Source organism: Mytilus galloprovincialis, chromosome 7, assembly GCF_965363235.1.
Source record: "Mytilus galloprovincialis chromosome 7, xbMytGall1.hap1.1, whole genome shotgun sequence".
Classification (NCBI taxonomy): Eukaryota; Metazoa; Mollusca; class Bivalvia; order Mytilida; family Mytilidae; genus Mytilus; species Mytilus galloprovincialis.
Window position 1 is genome coordinate 89,671,497 of NC_134844.1, and position 24,211 is coordinate 89,695,707.

The following is a 24,211-nucleotide window of genomic DNA, read 5'->3' on the forward strand; positions in this document are numbered from 1 at the left end:
AAGGTGTTAATTTACTCTATCGCATGGCTGAGCGGGTGACAATTTTTTGGAATGTCACTCTCTCGGCTAGACCAATCAAAAATCGGCAGTTTAAACGACAATGAATTGAATCTACATCAAGTTATTTTATAGACAATGCTTAAAGTTCTAATTTACTATACAACGAAGCGTGGAACGACTCAAACTTATTTCTTTTACAATTGTTGGAAAAACGTATTTCACTTGTTAATATTTTTACTTTAAAACCTATAAATCATTGTGTGTTATGCTTATTGTTGATATTAAACGCATTCGTTCACCATCGATGGGTTTCAACTGGTGATGTACATTTCATCATGTTCATTGTGATGTATATTTCTCAGCCAGTTATGAGGCCTTTTGAAAGGGGTATTTACCCAAAATTTAAATAAAATAAATAACAATAACGAAATAACAACAATTGAAAATATTTTTTTTCTTGATAGCAGAGCTTTTTTTTCCGTTTCGAGCCTAATCCTTGTATCGTTTATATGTCAAGTCAATGCACTACTATTGTCTATTTACTTCACTTCTGATGATTTTTCAAATACCCGTTACGCTGTCAAGTACGTGACCTAATCTGCTCTGTCACCCTCTCAGCTATGTGTTATTTATATCTTATCACATATTTGTTACGGATACGGATAAATTTTTAAGATTTACATGTTATGTTTCATTAAATTGTTATAATTGAACTTATTTTCCCTCTTTTCTGCAACACTTAAATATGTGATAAATAGCTTAAAGATTATAACATGTTTTTCCATATTTGCCCTGGTATCATCCCTCGACCCATATCGGCCCTCGGCTAAAACCTCGAGGCCGATATGGGAGTCTCGGGATGATACCAGGGCTAATATAGAAAAGGGCATGTTATAATCTATACATATTGATTTCATCCAAGAATGGTCGCATATATCATGTGGATTCTGTTTGGGTTGTCATGAATGACACTAATTTGTATCTAAATTGGTATTAACCAGTATATAAATCAGAGATAAACGTCGTAATGTAACTAAACATCAGTAAGTAAAATATATTGGGATGCTAGAATATATAAAGAATAAAGAAATCATAATGAGTAAGATAAAATAAAATGTAAAGAAAAGTAACAGACAATTTAAAGATAGAAAATAAACAACACCCCCAATCTGGACCCTCATTGTATACACGAGAATCTGGATGGAAACACAGAATATATAGAATAATAGATAAGGACAGTAGGAAGTGATGCATTAATAAAAAAAGATAGAAAAAAATAATAACTGTTTGAGAAAAAAGACATGAAACACCCCTGGGTGTGGAAACAGTAACGGATTGCTATGTACTCATATTAGTAATAAATGCTAAAAGTTTACATGCAGACAACTGCAGTTCTCCTCTGCACTTATGTAGAAAGGAACTAAACGGAATAAAATGAATTAAAACTTGAGGTAACCAAATGTAGCTGCATTCGCTCCTTCCATTTACTTCTTTAGACTGATGTGTACACAACAGATGATTCAGTAATAGAAGAAAAGAACCAATCGGATGATGTTGACGATTTAGAGTTTAACGTCCAGTGACAAATATCATGTGCATATGAGAACGACAACACGTTATATGTACCCTGTGTTGTATTAGAAAGACACTTTCGGACGGATTTGAGAACGTGCTACTTTGAACAGACACAAAAATTAAGGCTGAAGAAAACGTTAATAATAGATTCATGCATATTCCAGCAGGCAATCCATATCCATATATTGAAGTGACACACCCCTTAATAAAATGCAAAGGAAGTCAAAATAAAAATGTTCTTACTAGAAGGATACTGTTGCAGCGTATTGTCATTCATTTTTTTTTACTCAAGAGCATCTCATTCTTAACTTTTTCAAAGGAAAAATATAAAGGTAGCACAACTATTGTCGTGGCTAAATAACTCTTAACTGACACAATTTCAATTGTCCAACCCATTAACAGACTTTATTCCCATAATGTTCACTAAAACGTGGTATTACTCACGTTATATTACAATTATGAAATATTTCCTAATTTCAATTTATATTTTAGAACCAAAGTACGATTTTGAGTCCTTTAAATGATATCTAAAATTGTTTTTTTCGCCTTTCATTACAAAAATTGCTATGCGTATAAGCATAAATACTACATACTTGCGCGACGCCTTTTAGTTTTACTGAAAACTGCGCAGACTATGAAATGTTTTTACAGTTGGAAAATGTTCTATGATATATATCATTTTGTCAGACACTTTTCTTTTTTTGATTTGATTCTTATAATGTACCTAAAATCTGTATATTAAATGGATTTTAATATTAATATTGTGCGTTTTACTCTTAACAGACGTATAACCAACCCGATTAACAGACCAACCGCTGATATAGCCGCATACTCAATATAGATTAACCGACCTATCTCTCGGTTAGCCGAGTGTCGGCCGTGAGGTAGGGGTACTAGTTAAGAAAATTAGTGTAAGTTTAAACTCGGAGAAGTTCAGGGAATATAAACGTTGAAAATATGCTGCACAGCCCTATATTTTGACCTTTGAAAAAAAATTGTGACCAGTGCATATGAACTTTCAATTCTAGGATAAGATTTTTTTCAAAACTTCATAGTAAAATTGGTACAGTTTTAGCCGTAAAAGGAGTTCCTATGGGAAATTGCATTGTCAATATTTACAGAAATGCAACCTATAATATCAAGGGTTTTACTAGAGGTGTCAAATGCGCTTAATGTGCTTAATGTATTTTTATCCATCTGATGAGCTAAGCCTTTTCAATTGATTTTTATTGTTCTTATGTTGTATTGTTATACCAATGTCTCGGGTTAGGGGAGGGTTGGGATCCCGCTAACATGTCTAATCCCGCCACATTATTTATGTATGTGCCTGTACCAAGTCAGGAGCCTGTAATTCAGTGGTTGTCGTTTGTTGATGAGTTACATATTTGTTTTTCGTTATTTTTTTTTATACAAATAAGCCCGTTAGTTTTCTCGTTTGAATTGTTTCACATTGTCATATCGCCATTCGGGGCCTTTTATAGCTGACTATGCGGTATGGGTTTTGCTCATTGTTGAAGGCCGTACGGTGACCTTTAGTTGTTAATGTCTGTGTTATTTTGGTCTCTTGTGGATAGTTGTCTCTTTGGCAATCATACCACATCTTCTTTTTTTTTAAATTATGATTGTCAATGATCGATAAAAAGAGTGCAAAGTCAGATGAACCATGCCATACAGATCTCTACAAATATCCCGTAGACCAATTAAATGTGTTCCGATCCTTACAGTGCATTAGAAACTGACAAATGTAAAAGTTATGCTTGGCCAATTAATTCGAAACATAAGGTCAATAATATATGAACCCTGACCGACAGCCAGACATAGACATCTTATTATCATTCAATATATCAAATACAATTGACGTCATCATGGTCATATATGAAACATGCAGACAAACATGTACACCATACACGAAATACCATTGTGCTATAGCATACGCAGGTGGCAGTTAGGTCCGCTGCTGTATGCCCTGAGGTAATCGGTGCCCTGAGGTAATCGGTGCCCTGAGGTAATCGTGGTAATGCGTCATTGATTAAATACGCACGAAAATATAGTTCTTATTTAGATAGATCTTAATACCAAATTTTAATGTGACCAAATACCAAAGATGTCAACAAACTTCTCAAATGATTTTATTATTTGTATTCACCGATCATTCATTTTGTATGTACGTGTAGGGTGGGGATGGCTGGTAAAATTATAAACTTTTTTTTTTATAAAAGTTCAATAAATGATCTGAAGTATTCATTCGTGACAGGGTTACCTGAGGTAACCCCAATTATAACAACAAATACAACAATTAAACTCAAGTCAACTGAGGTAACTTTATATATACATCACATAAACAACACAAATCTATGAAGTCCTAGATTCTAAATTAAGAAATTGTGTAATTAAAATATAAATGTATACACTAGCAAAGTATGTACTTAAATTCTTTCATAACAGGGTAACCTGCGGTAACCCAAACAATAACAGCAAATACAACCTATTTAACTCAAGTTAATTCAGATCACCTTTACATATACATCACATAAACAATATAATTTCAATGAATTCCTACATGACAAAAGAAGAAAGTGGTTATTACAGCATAAATGCATATACTAGCAAAGTATCTACTAAGTATTTTGTTATGACAGGGTAACCTCAGGTAACCCATAAAATAACAACAAGTATTATCCATTAATATCAAGTTAACTTAAGTCGCCTTTCCAATATATCACATAGACAATACCCATCTATGAAGTCCTATATCTAAAATAAAGAAATTGTTTGATTGCAACATAAATGTTTACACTAACAAACTATCTAAAAAGCATTCTTCATAACATGGGTACCTGAGGTAACCCCAGAAATAATTACAAATATAACCCACATAACTGAAGTTAACTGAGGTCACCTTTACATGTGGTTCACATAAACAATACAACTTCCATGAAGTCCTACATTTAAAATAAAGAAGTTTGTTTATTACAGTTAATGTAAACACTAGCAAAGTGTCTACGAAGGATTCATTCATTACAGGGTTACCTCAGGTAACCATAACAATAACAACAAAGATAACCCATCTAACTCAAGTTAACTGAGGTCACCTTTATATATATACATCACATAAACAATACAACTTTCATGAAGTCCTACATTTGAAATAAAGAAGTTTGTTTTATTACAATTAATGTAAACAATAGCAAAGTATCTACAAAGAATTCGTTCATTACAGGGTTACCTCAGGTAACCATAACAATAACAACAAATACAACCCATATAATTCAAGTAAACTCAGGTATCACCTTTAAATATATATGCATCACATAAGCCATACAAATCTATGAAGTCCTACATTTTTAAATTAAGAAATTATGTAATTAAAATATAAATGTGTACACTTACAAAGTACATACTAAGAATTCTTTCATAGCAGGGTTACCTGAGGTAACCAATACAAAAACAACAAAAACATCCTATTTAACTCAAGTTAATTCAGATCACCTTTATATACATCACGTAAATAATATAACTTTAATGAATTCCTACATTAAAAATGAAGAAGTTGATTTATTACACCATAAATGGATATACTAGCAAAGTATCTACTAAATATTCTGTCATGACAGGTTACCTCAGGTAACCCATGAAATAGAAACAAGTATTATCCATTCACATCAAGTTAACTTAAGTCGCCTTTCAGAAATATCACATAAACAATACAATCTATGAAGTCCTACATTTAAAATAAAGAAATTGTCAGATTACAACATAAATGTTTACACTATCTCAAAAGCATTCTTTATAACATGGGTACCTGAGGTAACCCCAGACATAATTACAAATATTACCCACTTAACTGAAGTTTACTGAGGTCACCTTTACATGTGCATCACATAAACAATACAACTTTCATGAAGTCCTACATTTAAAATAAAGAAGTTTTTATATTACAATTAATGTAAACACTAGCAAAGTGTCTAGGAAGGATTCATTCATTACAGGGTTACCTTAGGTAACCATAACAATAACAACAAAGATAACCTATCTAACTCAAGTTAACTGAGGTCACCTTTAAATATATATGCATCACATAAACAATACAAATCTATGAAGTCCTACATTTCAAATTAAAAAATAGTGGAATTACAATACAAATGTATACACTAGCAAAGTATCTACGAAGAATTCTTTCATAGCAGGGTTACCTGAGGTAACCAATACAATTACAACAAATACAACCTATTTAACTCAAGTAAAATCATATCACCTTTACATATACATCACATAAACAATATAATTTTAATGAATTCCTACATTTAAAATGAAGAAGTTGGTTTATTACACCATAAATGCATATACTAGCAAAGTATCTACTAAATATTCTGTCATGACAGGGTTACCTCAGGTAACCCATGAAATAGCAACAAGTATTATCCATTCATATCAAGTTAACTTAAGTCGCCTTTCCGATATATCACATAAACAATACACATCTAGGAAGTCCTACATTTAAGATAAAGAAATTGTCTGATTACAACATGTTTACACTAGCAAACTATCTAAAAAGCATGCTTCATAACATAAGGTACCTGAGGTAACTCCAGATATAATAACAAATATAACCCACTTAACTAAAGTTGACTGAGGTCACCTTTACATGTGCATCACATAAACAATATAACTTTCATGAAGTCCTACATTTGAAATAAAGAAGTTTGTTTATTACAATTAATGTAAACAAGAGCAAAGTATCTACGAAGAATTCATTCATTACAGGGTTACCATAGGTAACCCAATAATAACAACAAATACAACCCATTTAACTAAAGTTAACTCAGGTATCACCTCTAAATATATATGCATCACATAAACAATACAAATCTATGAAGTCCTACATTTTTAAATTAAGAATTGTGTAATTAAAAAAACAAATGTATACACTTACAAAGTATATACTAAGAATTCTTTCATAGCAGGGTTACCTGAGGTAACCAATACAATAACAACAAATAAAACTTATTTAACTCAATTTAATTCAGATCACCTTTACATATACATCACATAAAAATTATACCTTCAATGAATTTCTACATTTAAAACGAAGAAGTTGGTTTATTACACCATAAATGCATAAACTAGCAAAGTATCTACTAAGTATTCTGTCATGACACGGTTACCTCAGGTAACCCATAAAATAACAACAAGTATTTTCCATTCATATCAAGTTAACTTAAGTCGCCTGTACGGTATATCACATAAACAATACACATCCATGAAGTCCTACATTTAAAACAAAGAAATATAAATGTTTACAATAGCAAACTTTCTAAAAAGCATTCTTTATGTCATGGGTACCTGAGGTAACCCCAGACATAATTACAAATATAACCCACTTAACTGAAGTTAACTGAGTTCACCTTTACATGTACATCACATAAGCAATACAACTTTCATGAAGTCCTACATTTGAAATAAAGAAGTTTGTTTATTACAATTAATGTAAACACTAGCAAAGTATCTACGAAGAATTCATTCATTACAGGGTTACCTGAGAGACAGGGTTACCTCAGGTAACCTAATAATAACAACAAATACAACCCTTTTAACTCAAGTTTACTCAGGTAACATATATCTATACATCGCATAAACAATACAAATCTATGAAGTCCTACATTTTAATTTAAGAAATTGTGTAAATACAACATCAATGCATATACCAGCAAAGTATCTACGAAGAATTCTTTCATAACAGGGGTACCTCAGGTAACCCCAAAAATAACAGTAAATATAATCAATTCAAATAAAGTTAACTTAAGTTGCCTTTCCTAAATATCAAATAAACAATACACATCTATGAAGTTCAAATTATAAAAAAAATAAATCGTTTATTACAACTTAAATGTATATTCTGGAAAACTATCTACAAAGTATTCTTACATGACAGGATAACCTCGGGAAACCATAACAATAACATCAAATAAAAATACAAATCTATGAAGTCCTACATTTTTAAATTAAGAAATTGTGTGATTAAAATACAAATGTATACACTAGCATAGTATCTTCTAATATTTTTTTAATAACAGGGTTACCTGAGGTAACCCAAGCAATAACAGCAATTACAACCAATTTAACTCAAGTTAATTCAGATGACCTTTACATTAACATCACATAAACAATATAACTTCAATGAATTCCTACATTGAAAATGAAAAAAGTTGGTTTATTACACCATAAATACATATACTAACAAAGTATCTACTAAGTATTCTGTCATGACAGGGTTACCTCAGGTAACCAATAAAATAGCTACAAGTATAATCCATTTAAATCGAGTTAAGACAGATCGCATTTTCTAAATATCGCGTAGGCAATTTACATCTGAGAAGTCCTACATGTAAAATAAAGAAATTGTTTGATTACAACATAAATGTTTACACTAGCAAACTATCTAATAAGCATTTTTTTCATAACAGGGGTACCTGAGGTAACCCCAAATATAATTGCAAATATAACCCACTTAATTGAAGTTATTTGAGATCACCTTTACATATATATCCCATAAACAATATAACTGCAATGAAGTCCTACATTCAAAATGAATAAGTTGGTTTATTACAATTATTGTAAAGATTAGCAAAGTATCTACGAAGTATTCATTCATGACAGGGTTACCTTAGGTAACCCCAATTATAACACCAAATACAACCCATTTAACCCAAGTAAACTCGTGTAACATTTACATATAATCGCATAAACATACAAATCTATGAAGTCCTACATTTTGAATTAAGAAATTGTGTAATTACAGCATAAATGCATATATACCAGCAAAGTATCTACGAAGTATTCTTTCATAACAGGATTACCTCAGGTAACCCAAAAAATAACAACAAATATAATCGATTCAAATCAAATTAACATAAGGTTGCAGTCTTGTTATTGACTGCTCCATAGGCTTACATGCAAAACAGCTGGTCTTAGAAAAAAAATCGTGTTCATATCATGGATGTACCAATGTGAAATTGTGATTTAATTGAAAAAAGGGGGTCTTGCCACGAAGAATAAAACGTTACGCAATCCTGAAGTCAACTCATTTTTTTCTACTTTCTGTTTGCTATTTTTACTAGACCTCATCACTTCAAGTACTCATGATATCCTTCCACTTTCCTGGAATGATATCCCCAAAAGATGCAAGATTTTTTAAAAAGTCTATATTTATGTTTCCATTCACCATAAACCTATAAACAAACAGAAAAAAATGAGTTCAGAAAAAAATTCAGTCTACTAAATTATCTGTAAATCTCATTCTTGTCTATCTTTATGAATAACCTGACCATGCACAGTTGTACAGTGGTTAACTGAGGTAACCTGACCATGCACAAGAGTACAATGGTTCCCTGAGGTAACCTGACCATGCACAGTTGTACAGTGGTTACCTGAGGTAACTTGACCATGCACATTAGTACAATGGTTCCCTGAGGAAACCTACCAGGCACAGTAGTGCAATTGTTCCCTGAGGTAACCTGACCATGCACAGAAGTGCAATGGTTTCCTGAGGAAACTTGACCATGCACAGAAGTACAATGGTTCCCTGAAGTAATCTGACCATGTACAGTAGTACAATGGTTCCCTGGGGAAACCTGACCATGTACAGTAGTACAATGGTTCCCTGAGGTAACATGACAATGCACAGTATTACAATGGTTCCCTGAGGTAACCTGGCCATACACAGTTATACAGTGGTTACCTGAGGTAACCTGACCATGCACATTAGTACAATGGTTCCCTGAGGAAACCTACCAGGCACAGTAGTGCAATTGTTCCCTGAGGTAACCTGACCATGCACAGAAGTACAATGGTTCCCTGAGGAAACTTGACCATGCACAGAAGTACAATGGTTCCCTGAAGTAATCTGACCATGTACAGTAGTACAATGGGTCCCTGGGGAAACCTGAACATGTACAGTAGTACAATGGTCACCTGAGGTAAAATGACAATGCACAGTAGTACAATGGTTCCCTGAGGTAACCTGACCATGCACAGTAGTACTGTGGTTCCCTGAGGTAACATGACCATGTACAGTAGTACAATGGTTCCCTGAGAAAACCTGACAATGCACAGAAGCACAATGGTTCACTGAGGTAACCTGGCCATGCCCAGAAGCACAATGGTTCCATCGGTAACCTGACCATGCACAGTAGCTGTAGGTGGCGCAAACGTAGCATTGGAGAAAAAGTTGTGGCGCAAAAGGACGCATTTTTGGCGCAAACGGATCTCTCCTTAGGAAATGTTATATGGGACAAGAATGAGTTTTAATGGCGCAATATATTTTTTAAACAAAACTTGCATGACTTTTTTGTGTAAGCTGTTTTATAATGCTCAATTCTATCAGGAGTTTCAGAAAAGGGGAAAGAAAAACAATTATGCAAAAAAAAAAACAGTCTAACTTGCGAAGTTTTCTTTGGTATTCAATGTTACAAAAATAGTAATTCTTTTGTAGATTTTAAACTTATAGAACACAATAAAAAAAAAGTTTTTTGAAATTGGTAGATGGAAAAATAATCAGAGAGAATGTTTTAATTATTATACTTTATGTAAAATTAGGTAAAATTGAGGACGAGTTTCATTATAAAGTTGAAACAAAACGAAAAGTTTATTTAACGTTTTTGTAAATAGCTTCTCAAATATTGAATTGATTTTATCAAAACAAAAAGTATATACAGATTAAATTTTCGAATGCATACCTATAACATGTCTTGGGTATACTATTTATGTCCCTATTGTACCCAGGAAGTCCTGTGGTTTTTTTTAGACGTACCGATCCTCAATATCTGACACTAATTGAAAAGAAAGATCATTTATGATATAAGCTGGAAAAAGTTCATAATTTTAGAATAAAGCGGAACATCGTAATTGCGTTAAGATAACTTTATATTTAAATTTCTCGGGCCGCTCAAATAAAACGTTTCAAATTTACTAAAAGATATTGTTTTTCAATTCTATCTCAAATTTAGATATAGAGTTGACACTGAAATTTTTTGTATCAGGTTTATTCCATTCATGAACTATAGAAGGAATAAACGATTCAGGGAAAGCCTGCAAAATGAAGCCACAATTCATGACTATATATATTTATCATATGTTTAGTAATAAATACAGTAGTTTTGCATATGTGAAAAATAGCCTACTGTTTAATCCATATCACGAAACTTTGATGCGCACCCTTTATCGCATACCCTTTATCACACCCCTCCTTTTTTGACATGAAGTCAGTTTTTATTTATGTAAGCTTAAGAAACATTTTCCTCAAAATAGGTCTAATAGAACGGTCATTCGGGAGTGACGTAATTTATTGAATGACGTCATTGTTTGGTATGTGACGTAACGAACGTCAAGTTTTCATATTTTTTGGCACACTAATGCTGAGTTCACACGTAATTCGAATTCGATTCGAATTAGTTTAATTCGCATTCGAAACGTTTAACGTCCTAACGTCAATTCTAATTCGAATTGGAATGCGCGTCAAATTCGCTTTACTCTCCTTGAATTAGCTAATTCGAATCAATTCGAATTAAAAAAGAAGAGTGTGTGACCGCGATTAGCGAATTCGATTCGCATTCGATTCGAATTCAATTCGAACTAAAGGTACGTGTGAACGAGGCATAAATGCAACTATAAAAAATACAAAACACACAACAAAATACAATAATAAACAAAATATTTTCAAAACAACAGCACGCAATTGTAAGGTAACCCAGGTGCTTCGGATGAGTAATTGAGAAGTTCTTTTTAGGCGTTTGAAGCAAGACAAATGTAGAACTAAAGGTAACCCAGTGCTATGGATCAGAAAACAGTTCATATAACTTAATACTCTCCTGTTGAAATATATGATAAAGCGTATAAAACATGACAAAATCCGTATCACATGCCGTATCACCCTCGACCAATATCATCCCTCGGGCCTAAAGGCCATTGGGCTGAAATTGGTGTCTCGGAAGGATACGACATATGATACGAATTTTGCCAACTAAATTTTCAACGAAACCCCGTCAGTGCAAATGCTTTTTTTTGCTTTACGATTACGCAAAAACAGCGACGTCATAGTACAAGTATAATAGCGCCAAAAAGATTTTAACTGAAAATGGCGGGAATTATAAACCTTTTTTAATAAAAGTCTATTTTCTTTCATATATTACCGATTTTTGATTCCGCAGTTAAAATATTTCGACAAGTTACGTTTTATACAATATTCTGTTTCCAGTTCTAGCCAGGATTTGTATATAGTAAGAATCCTTGGTTCTAGTAAGTGCAACATAATAAGGTAAAATATTATTTTTGGTAAGGGCCTTGAGTAGGGATAACTATTTTACGTGTCCATGAAACATGGAAAATAATTGCACCGATTGTAAGTTTGAATTAACTTCTTTCAGTTTTCCTGTCTTCAACTGCATGATACCAGAAAATCAAATGCCCTACCCGGAGAAGGCAAACCTGTCTTTAAATCATATACCTCCAGGGTCAAAAGTTCGGTATTATACGAAAACAGATAATGCAAATTAATTTGTCACTACTTATAAATCAAAGAAAGTTTATGATTATTCTTTGTGAACAACTTCATTATATGAACTTTGGATACAAAATTCAAGATTCATATAAACATTTCTCAAGAAAGATATTTTATTCATTATCACTGAACTAGTATATATATTTGTTTAGGGGCCAGCTGAAGGACGCCTCCGGGTGCGGGAATTTCTCGCTACATTGAAGACCTGTTGGTGACCTTCTGCTGTTGTTTTTTATTTGGTCGGGTTGTTGTCTCTTTGACACATTCCCCATTTCCATTCTCAATTTTATTTATTCGTCAGTGTTACATCGTCTGCTGTGTTTCTTCTATTTATAACATAATTTATGAACAACTTTACGACAGAAAGTACACATGCATATACATGTTTCGGTCTTTTCCTCCCACTAGGGACATTCAGTACAGAACATATAGAAAAATCTCTTCTTTTCGACTGGCAATTTTCCACCCTTTTTTGTTTCTTATTATAATTATGATCTTCCGAAATATCATCAATTAATTATTTGTATAAAATGAAGACCTGATCTAACATTGTCAGAGTTCTTTTAATAGGAAATTTCTATCGTATCTTAATATGAAAAATAATGTGTTCATTAATTCTTGACAACCGTACAATAATAAGTCACTGTGATTTTAATTTAGAATTTATAATTGTTCACAAAGATTTTAGGTTGTTTGCGGTTTTGTTTTCTTTTATTTGGAAGATGGGACAAATAATAAATGAGTACAGACATGCACCGATCAAAGATCAATGTATTTTACTAGGAAACTTGTTACATGTATCAATTAAAAGTGTCATGTTGACCTGGAATATTAATTTGACCGGCACAATCCGGCATTTTCACACGATAAGTACAATATTAAAGACTTTCCTTGTATACAACTCATAATGATTGATTTATTATTCATGTTTTAAGTGTTTTGACTTTGAAATTTCTATAAATGTATGCCGTATAAAGTCTAGAAAAATTAAACACAGGGAAAAAAAAGAAATAATCGAAATTTATTCCATGCTTTAAAATTCTCAAAATAAATGGAACATGGGCATAACTGTATGTTATCAAGACAAACTTCTTCGTCGAATGAATTGTGAAAATCAGCATGAAATAGGCAATGGTTTTGAAATTTCTCTGCAGTATTCTTTTATATGTCCTACACTCTGGTGAAATTATGTGTGATCCCTCACTCAGGATGATAAACTGACTAACCACGAATAAGGATTACCCATAATTCGATTACTGTGTTAACGAATCACGTCATTCATTATTGTGTAGTGCACTTTTAAGTACTTTTTTTTTAATTTTTTGCACGTTTTCTAATCTGTTCTTTGTAAAGGTATTTGAGTAACTTCTATCTTCTATATTTTATGTTTGTACAGTTTTATTTGTTTTATATTCTTTCAATGTTTGTAAAGTAAACGCTTAAAAACTTTAGCCAGATTAGGAAAGTAATCCTATATAATACATAAATATACTAAATAACCTACTGCAATAGCGTCGGGAAAAAGAGTGGATTTGTGACGCTATAGTTCTAAATATTATATACATATTTATAAATGCATCCTTACATAATTTTATTTTCATAAATTTCATAAAAAAGCTACCGTTCATATCTTTTAATTTTGGTAAAAAAACGCGCGAAGGTTTCAAGACGGAGGAATTAAATTTATCACAAAAACGGCGACGTCATAGTACATTGCGTAGTTCATAACATCATTACAATCGGCCGATGAATCGGCCCTTTGGCACTGAAAGGAGTATGACTTTGGGCCGATAATCGGCCCTGTGGCACAGAACTCGTTAACATCTTCATATTTTTATTTGCATACCGCTTATATAAAACGAAGCTAGGTACTGAAAACTATATCACATCTCAACATTTACGAACGATGAGACGTAGAATGGCATTATTTATGAATCGGACAATAACACTGTTAACCCTCTTGCTGCCAAAGGGACATTTGTGGCTTCTACACACAAATCTTGTTGATTGTGTAGAACGTCAAAGGTCTATGGTAACGTCACAATACTCAGGGGCACTGACAACGTCAAAAGACGGCGCCAAAAGGACGATTTTGGCGGAAATGAAGCAACTTGAATAAAATGCATTAAAAGTATACTTAAAACGGATGTCAAGAAATTATACAGTGGCCGTGTCAACGAAGCCTAGGACTAGGACATGTCTTAGGATGGTCTTAGGACACGTCTTAGTCCTAAGTCATGTTAACGAAGGTGTCCTAAAATAAGATATGTCCTAAAATTGGTCCTAAAGTTAGGATATATAAATAGGTGTTTTAGGATAGGCCTAAAAGTTACGATGTCCTTAAACGAAATAAAAACAACAAATATGGCATAAATTCATCAATAAAAATACTAATACAATACTAAACTAGTATAATGTTATAAAAAAAAAGATAATTAAACAAAAATTTTCAATATTTGTTAAAGATTCATTTGTGTTACAATATTTTCAAATTGTAGACATATTTGATATTTAAAATACGTCAAGATATAAAAAAAAGCGTTCATACTATTTAGTTTGAGTTTTTGGAATAATAAGCATATTAGAAGACATTTGTGTGGATGTGCTAGAACTTACTTGATGTATATATCTAAATACATTAGAATATTGCGGACTAGTCATTTGGTGAAATGCTTTTCTATAAACTAAAATTACTTATCTGTACACAAATCCATATGAAATGGACATCAATTGTAGATCTCCAAAAATTATGTTTGACGTTTTCATATCGTTACGCTCATACATTTTAATAGAATAAATGGGGCTGTCCTTTTTGCTTAAAAAAACTATCATCATGAGTAACATTGTTTGCACCTAACCAAACGATGCAATGTTAATTTAAATGTGGGGAAAAACATTACTACCTTTTACTTAATCCTTATTCAATACATGCAATGAAATCGAGTGGACCCAAAGACAAAACAATTTACATACTAACATTAAATTCTAGCACGAATATCTCATTTAACAAAGTTGTGTGACTTTTTAGTTTTGTTGTCGTATGGAATTCATTTATATTTTTTATAGGGTATAATAACGTATCTTGTTAAGTATTACGTCTGAACTTTTATTTTGCATAATTGTTTTCCATAAAAGCCTCGGAGTCATCCTTTCTTCCTTTACACGTATAGTGAAATACAATGAAATATATGTCATTGAATTCCCTACATATTTTTTTCAATTAAATTAATGTGTTAGGATGGTCCTAGGACCATCGTAGTTAAGACTGTCCTAAGATAGCTTTGTTTTACATCCTAAGACATGTCTCAAACACGTCCTAAGACCATCCTAAATAATGTCCTAAGACCTATCTTAGGACATATCTTAGGATACTTTTATTGACACGGCCCCATGATCATAAGCTTGTTAGTACTATAATACCAACTTATTTAACGTATTTACTAATTATCTAGTTCGTCATTTTCATGTAAAATGTTGCATTCTTTCGAGAAATTTGTTTTACGTTTTTTTCGTACATCTATCAGTCAGATTATCTCATATAATAATCGTATTCCTAATAAATAATCATAAAAAAGGTAACTGGTATACTTGATTACGCGAAATACATACTATACAATACACGCTTTATTTAAGAGAACTGGATAATATATTTAGGGCTCAAATGTTGCGATTGAAATCTCAGTTATTATTTATTTATTTTTTTGTTTGTAAAAGACTAACTTGAAGTACACACATGTTAACCGATGTACTTGTATTGCTTGCAATACGACATTTCAATACATTTTAAACCCGTTTCATCATGGAAGCACTGACATAAAAATATTTATTTTCATTCGAAACGGGGATGTTAAATTAGTATTAGACACAATGATTTCTCCTCCTATCATATATATAATCGATATCCTTTTCCAGCGGGAACCCTTTTTTTCTGGCATTCATCACAGATCTTTTACTTTGTAGGACCCACTGAGTCCTTTATATTGCATGACTGAAATATTTGCCACTAAACGTTGAGAAGAGAACAATTTATCAATTAACAGATTTTAAAGATATTCCGTGTATGTCATCAATAGTTTGTACTTTATCATAGTAAATGAAAATGAATTATTATTGATTCAGGTTTACTTGTAGACAATAGCAATTCATTTTAGAGCGTTTTTCCCCTTGTTTTTACTATGTTTTTACTATGTTTTTGTTTTATTCTCTAAAATTTTAAGCAATAAGTCGTCAACAAAATAATAATAAACATGATTAAAAAATAAGCAAATGGAATATGGATAATAATTGTATAAAAAAATATTTCCTCGCCTGACGAAACAAGGATTGAAATTAAAATTTTAATCTGCCACGTTTGATACATTACAACAAGAAGTAGTTCATAGAATCATAGAACAGCTACTCCGAGATTTTATTTATTTTTATTTGTACAAGCTTTGTTTTTATTTTTATTTCCATTGGGTGCCGATGTTTTGCCGTTTATATAATGATTTGAGAGATTTTTTTTACGGTATTTACCAATTACATGTATAACAAGGTTAAAAGAATAAATATATTTAAGTATTTTATATGTGGTTAAGAATCATTTATGCATTTCACTTGACAAAGATAAAACAAGGTCGCCTTCAAAGCTAGTATAGCAATTGGTATATCATTTTCACTTTATTTTAAGACAAGAAATTAAGATAACAAAAATATATTTCAAGGTTAAAAGTTGTATTTTTGAATAATTACGTTAGATGTATGTTTCATTATAATACGTTATTCTGATTGGCCAACTGCACATCTCGTGCTATTCCTGAAACAATTGTATTAGACAATAACATTTATCATTCATGATGACACGAGGTTCCACAATAAAGTGCACAGGTAAATTAAATGAAAACTTGATAAAAATCGTGTTTTCATGATTCTAGCTAAAAAAATGTAATTATAAGTATTGAATGCTTCTTTTTGTAACTTTATAGGGTTGTAAAAGCGTTGACCGTGCGCACATTTTTAGTATGAAGCGCTTCCGCGCTTCATACAAAATGTACTTCGGTCAACGCTTTTACACCCCAATAAATTTACAAAAAGCAGCATTCAATTCTTAATTAATGTTGTATTAAAAACATCGTTTATGACAATCTTACAGCAATAACTTCCGTAAAATTACTTATACATCGCTTTTCATAATTACGGCTACATTGACGCGGGAAAAACTATGAACGGCGGGAAAGCGCAGTTCTACAGAGAGGCACAAGTTTTGCAACGTCACTGATAAGAAACGTCAATATGCTTTTGGCGCGATATAGCAAGAAAAAATCTCGGCAGCAAGACGGGACGATATTCCAGACCGCAGATACCATTTAATGACTTTGTAAATTTTGTAGTACGAATTGTGTGGAAAACGAAATACATGTTTTAATGGTCTGTCCTTTATATGCAGACTTCCGATATAAACTTTTTTCAAAAATCACGTGAACATATTGATGACTTTGACAGAATGAACACAGAGAAAAGATGTATTGCTCTTATGAACTGTAAATACATACAACACTTGTTAGCTCATACATTGAATAGTTGTTTTCTTATCAGAATTTTTTTTTTATGAAATTATGATTTACAAACAATTTATCTTCAGTATTATGTGTTTCTTTCTTTGTGCACATTTGTATTTTACATAAAGGTTACATGTTTTATACTACAGTCTATGGAAGAAGCGTATCGATAAAAACTGTTCTTATATATCACATAGCGATATTGTCTAATATCAATTGTAAATATGCAGACATTTCATGCGGAAAATGTTGTTTTTGGCAACGAAAAATTAAGAAAATACTAGCTTTAAAACGTATTGTTCAAATAGAAACAACAATTGAGTCTTAATATACATTCAGCTAAAGTTTATGTCCGTGTAAAATTTGAAGTGCTGTGTTTTTCTTATATACATAAATAAACAAATGCTATTATTTCTTATATCAATGCAATACTTTTAAAATATCATAGCGGTGTTTTTTTATATCAATATTAGTACTTATAAGTATTTAAAATATTAGACTGCTGTACCAATATTTTGATAATTTCACCTATTATGTCTGTTTTGAGCACGCATCGTTGTAAATATGACAGAATTTGATGAGACTGTCATACACGTGAGAGGTTAAGTCACAGCTATAAAACCAGGTTCAATCCACCATTTTCAAAATTTGAAAATGCCAGTACCGAGTCAGAAATATGACAGTTGTTATTCATTCGTTTGGTGTGTTTTATCATTTGATAAGGGACTTTCTGTTTTGAATTTTCCTCAGAGTTCAGTATTTTTGTGATTTTACTTCTTACTAGTATTGTATGTAAATAAACAGTTTTAAGACCATTGCTTAAATTCAAATTGTTTTTGGTAACATCTTAGAAATGACTCAATTGGTTTTGGAAGCGATTTGAAAGCTAATCAAATAAGGGTTTAATAAACAATGTCGTAATCAAATAGTTAAGTATCAAAATGATTGTTCACATATATAACATTTAGCAAATTTTATAATGAACGCACCGAAATTATATATATCCGATATGCTCGCAACGCACGCATGGAAGACTTTCTTTATTGATAACAATGAAACTAACGTGTGACAAAGATGAATCATACTGTCCTCGTTCAGATTGATTCGACAAAATCTGACCTGCACTTTTGAATCACCTTTTTTATACAAATTAGACCGTTTGTTTTCCTGTTTGAATGGTTTAACACTAGTAATGTTTTTTTTCCTATATAGCGTGGTGTTCGTTGTGAGCCAAGGCTCCGTGTTTAAGGCCCTACTTTGATCTATAATGGTTTACTTTAAACAAATTATTACTTTGATGGAAAGTTGTCTCATTCGAACTCATGTACAACCTTCTTACATCTACAAATCTTTAAAATTCCCCCTTATAAATAACTGCTTTCCAGTCCCCCAACTGAACGATCTAAATTTATAAATATAGAAAAGAGATATACACATTTCCTTCGCCAAAAAACATTTACATCTTATTTATTTGTGTTCTTAACAATTTTTTTTTAGTACTCATTGAAGAAATGAATTTATAGCAAACGATACGGATTGTTATTTTGCACCAAGAAATGTTCGCGTATTTATACGATCGATTACTAGTTAAAAACGAAAGTCAAATCTCTTTGGCAACAATACATCGGAATGCCCTCACGGTCATCGCGATGGAAAAGAGCGTCCACGCGGCGAGCTGATTATGTTCATAGAGATATTGATTTACCAACGGGAAAAGTCTTTGATATCCAAAAAGAACTGTTTTCCTTCTCAATATTTTTTCTATGTTAATAATAAATACATTTTCTGTTTGACAAGATTTTTGATTTTGGTTGTATCTGAAGTTGTTCAATTTATAGTCTGAGGCTACCTCAGTTGGTATCTTCAAAGGTCGGGACAGCAGCATTTGTACATTTTAATTAGTTTGGATTATTTATTTTACCATTTGAATATTCATTGTAATTTGGAGCTGTATTGGATTGGATTGTTTGAATGAATGTTTCTTTTAAGTAATGAAATTTTTTGTCTATTTCGATATTACCAAGGTGGATAGGCTATAGCAGTGTGACCAGTATATTAAAATCTAAAAGGTCGGTTGACTATTTGCAACCGCATTTAAATTCCACCATTGCATCATCACATCAAATAGAATTAGTCGGTTAATCCATGTGATTGTAAACAATAGACTGAACAGGTTGTTAACACTTTCAACTATCAATAGTGTCAAGCAACATTTTCGATACGATGACTTTATATTAGAAAACTATAGCAGTTACATTAGAAAAGTATCACAATCATTCATAAATTTTTGATATCAAAACATCATCGCTATGATATACAATGTAAGACAGATATCGCATTGATACAATGAAATAAATGAACAATTGCTGGCTTAGCAAACATTTGAATTCATCTCAATTGCATTCCACTGAATTTGCTACATGATATTTATAGAATGTGTACATCTACAAATGATAAATAGTGCATTTATATTTCATTTATTCAACAATTCAATTTTCTCGTTTAAATACACCTTGCTTGTTATTACATAAAATAATTCATGGAAATTATACACCAGACGTATGTCGTGTTAAATGCACTAGTAACCCGAATTTAACTTGAACGGACAAAAACGTGTTAACGCTATTTAAATGAGATTGATCGTTTATTGATAAAGATTGACAAAAATTAAAAATTATATTTAATTCATATCAATTCATATCAATTCATTTTAACGCCAGTCAAATAGATTTCTCTGCGGTGAATCAATTGAAATCAAGTTGCTGGTTAGTTGCGTTAAACTAATAGGCCACGCCCCCGTTAAACTATTTCAAACATCCATTAATTCGATTTAAACATGGATGAGACCCGAGCTTTTTACAGGTAAATCACCCAAGCAAAACGACCTCGATGTATCTATCGTTTTTTGTTTCAAACTTTAAATGCGTAGTCTTATTAAGTCACATGCTCCACATTTTAATTAAACGAACGTATAATACACGTGACATTTTCATATATAAGCATTTAAATAAAAACATTAAAATATATATGCACGCGTGGTTTAAAAATGTCAAACTAGGGAATCTGTTGAAAATAAAATAGTTAGATGGATAACATAAATTTAATTTGCTCAAATGCACTAGATCTTTATCGCACATATATATGTGCGTTTCAAAAATTACTGAATGCTATGAAACCTCATGGCATGTAAGTAACATGTGGTCCTTTACAACTATTTACGAAACTTCATGTATTCCTGTATATTTACCGTTTCTCTTTTCTCTTTTTATGTTTACTATATTGTACTCGTAAATCAAATGTAGACATGGAAACTACACAGCAATTATTTATTGTGTACATAATTTAAATCGATGTATCTTATATTTCCGGTAAGCAACAAATATTCATTCTCTTGCCGTATATTGATATACGGAAAAGCTTGTAATGAAAAACAAGGTTTTGATGAATTGAATAATAAAATTGATGAAGACAATGTTGACGTATGGTGAATATGATGAACAGAAAGTCATACCCAAAATTATAAATGAAGTAGCAGCCCACTGAACTTTTAAAACTGTGTTAAATTGTAATACCGGTCACTGGCCAAATCGGGCGTTAATTGTGGAAGAGAAGCAAATATCAAACAAAAATATTGTTCTTACGATTCTGTAAAAAGATTATTGTGCTGTCATGCACCCTGACGTACTTGTAATAAATGAAAATATATATATGAGATAAATTTTAGTCTGCGATAACGATGGGTAAGTTGATTTAAGTTTAACGACCTAGACTGGCTATTTATCGGCATACTCTCACGTTTTTTAATGTTTTAAAAGAAAACATATATTTACGTTTTGGGCATTAAATATGAGTCTACTTACCAAATTGAAATGAACATAAACATTGTTAAAAAAAAATGGAAAAGAAACATTCTGCATTGTTGTTTTCATATAATTTTATTTCCTATATATTTGAGCGGAAATTTCTAAGTTAAAACTGATTGTAGTATAGATAAAATATTTCATCTAGGTGCTCTCGTTGAAGTTCGCGTTACATATTAAAATGAATTTCATTGGTCGGAACGTTTGCAAACTTTCAATTCAATACACAATATAGAGTCCAGTTCGGCAAAAAAAATTCAAATTAAGACTCTACTTTGTCCGATTAAACAAACAGAATTTAGAAAAATAACACTTTTACGATTCTTTCAACCACGACCAAAATATCTATCTTTTTCTCCGCTGAAAATCATTACTATTGATATTAGAACAAGGCAAAAGTTGCCGGAGCCGGTTGATTTATGATGCATACGAAACTTTAATAATTAATTATACGGTTTTTTTTTCCAAATAACTACTATATCCGATAAAAATCGAAAAATAAATTATCGGTTAAAACTACCGATTTTTCTATGAGACAAACATTATCCTTATATGAGTCAAATTTGCAATATAGATTCATAAAGGACAAACCATATCCTCATGTTTTTTTATGCAACACTAGTAAGCATAGTTCGTCTGTTCTCGCTTCAAACCAAGCCATCATAAATACACCAGAGATGACTAAAATGAAAGTCTTTTCGCTCATTGAGATTTTTTGGTAGGTATTAAAGGGAAACTTCGCAAAAAAATCAAAAATTGATATTATGTTCATTCTGTATAAAAATGCTCAAATTCATAGATATTAAAGTTTTATTCCGCTAGATAAGCGATCACCATCGATTTTAAATTTAGAGTATCAATTCTCTGCGATCCGCCATTTTGTCTTCTTTCCCGATTAATAAAAACGATATGTCTATAAACCACAAAGAAACAAAACTACAGTAACCGATGTAGTCGTAATTGCGTGTCGATATCTTGTCAATCGTACGGTTGTTTTATCCGACTAACTAACTTGATACGAAAAATATTCTTACTTTTTTTAAATTACCATGGTCTGTTGTTTTTAAACTGTTGATATTAGAATTAGGTGAAAAGTCAAAGTTGAAATCATAAATAAGTGTTCCGTGAAAATTGTTTTCGAAAATCTAATTTGTTCATAATTCTTTAAAGTAATAAACAAATATATTTTGATCTTCCCTCATCTGATCACCAGCATGGCTAAAGGTATTACTTCCAAAGGTATTGTGAGGGGTGTGAGGTGACACGTCCAGGTATTCAAGCGATTTCCTGTCGGGCTTGCAAGTTCATGCATCGTTTCACTTCTGCAGGTATTGATCAGTGTACACGGCTGATAACTTATAACTTATAACTTTCCATTTTGAACTATCAGATGAATAATATACAACTCTGTCTTACTTGTCATTACTAAACTCATACGCTTGTTTATAAATAACATTTCGGGTGTAAAGAATATAATTCATAAACATATAAATAATACCCCAAAAAATAAGATTTGATGAAATTAAAATCTATTTAAATATTTTTTCCAAGGGTGAATTTGGGAAAATGTAATATATAGTCATTGTCAATAGTGAAGGACAGATTGGAACAGACCAGAAATTAATATTGATTTAAAAAAATGTACGCACTTGCCGACGATTCGTTTATACGACTGGATAGAAAGTTACGGAACTATAGCGCAATTTAAAATATATACATGTATACATTGAACATAAGAAAAAAACATATATTTTGAATAAATAGGGGTAAAAGTGTTGTAAATAGACTAGTCCACGTATGCCAACAGTATGTAATCATCGAATGTCGATAGACTATTGTATACCAGAAGAAGAAGAGAACCAATTTGATTTAAATACAGGTCGATGTATAACTTTTGCTTTGGTTCATTGAAGCTGTGGACCTAGTAAAATCACAGATTTATATTTCAATAAGATTGTTCTCGAACAAAGGAAGTAATTCGTCATCACAATTGTTATATATGCCACTGGACGAACACTAATTATCCCCAGGGAATGTGAATATTTTGCTGGGAAACTTTTGAGTATCAAAGTTTCAAATTACTAGTAATTTCGGGATTTATTTTCTTTCTTGGTATTCAATAACAAAATAAAGAATAAATTACTTATTCGCTAAATAGGGGTATTCTTGTCAGATAAAAGACTTTTAGTTATATTTAAAAAAATAGGGAAATATGACATTAAATTGGTTCTGTCTTTTTTTTAAACATCGTTAAAAAGATGTGTGTCTAAGGTGAACGCCACAAGAACCCTGTAATACTAGTACGAGAGTATAGCATGTAAACATTCCTTCTCAATAATATGGTTGTATTGGAAATCTTTTCATACAGATTGACAACTCATTGTCCGATATGCATGTAATATTTGCCACATGACGCCCATAGTTCTTTCTACCATCATCATCTTATTCTGTGATATTGCTGTAAACATCGATGGTTCACACCCAAACAAAATGGGAGTAATGGACCTTCAGAGCTTCTCCGTGTTATACACTTGTGAAATATATAGACGAAATTTCTGTATTGAAATGAATCTACATCTCACAAACAGGATTTTCAAATAACGATTGTAAGTAATCACCTTACAAACCAATATAAACGTATGGCAAGATATAACCATGAAGGAATTTAGTTTTTATCAGACGCA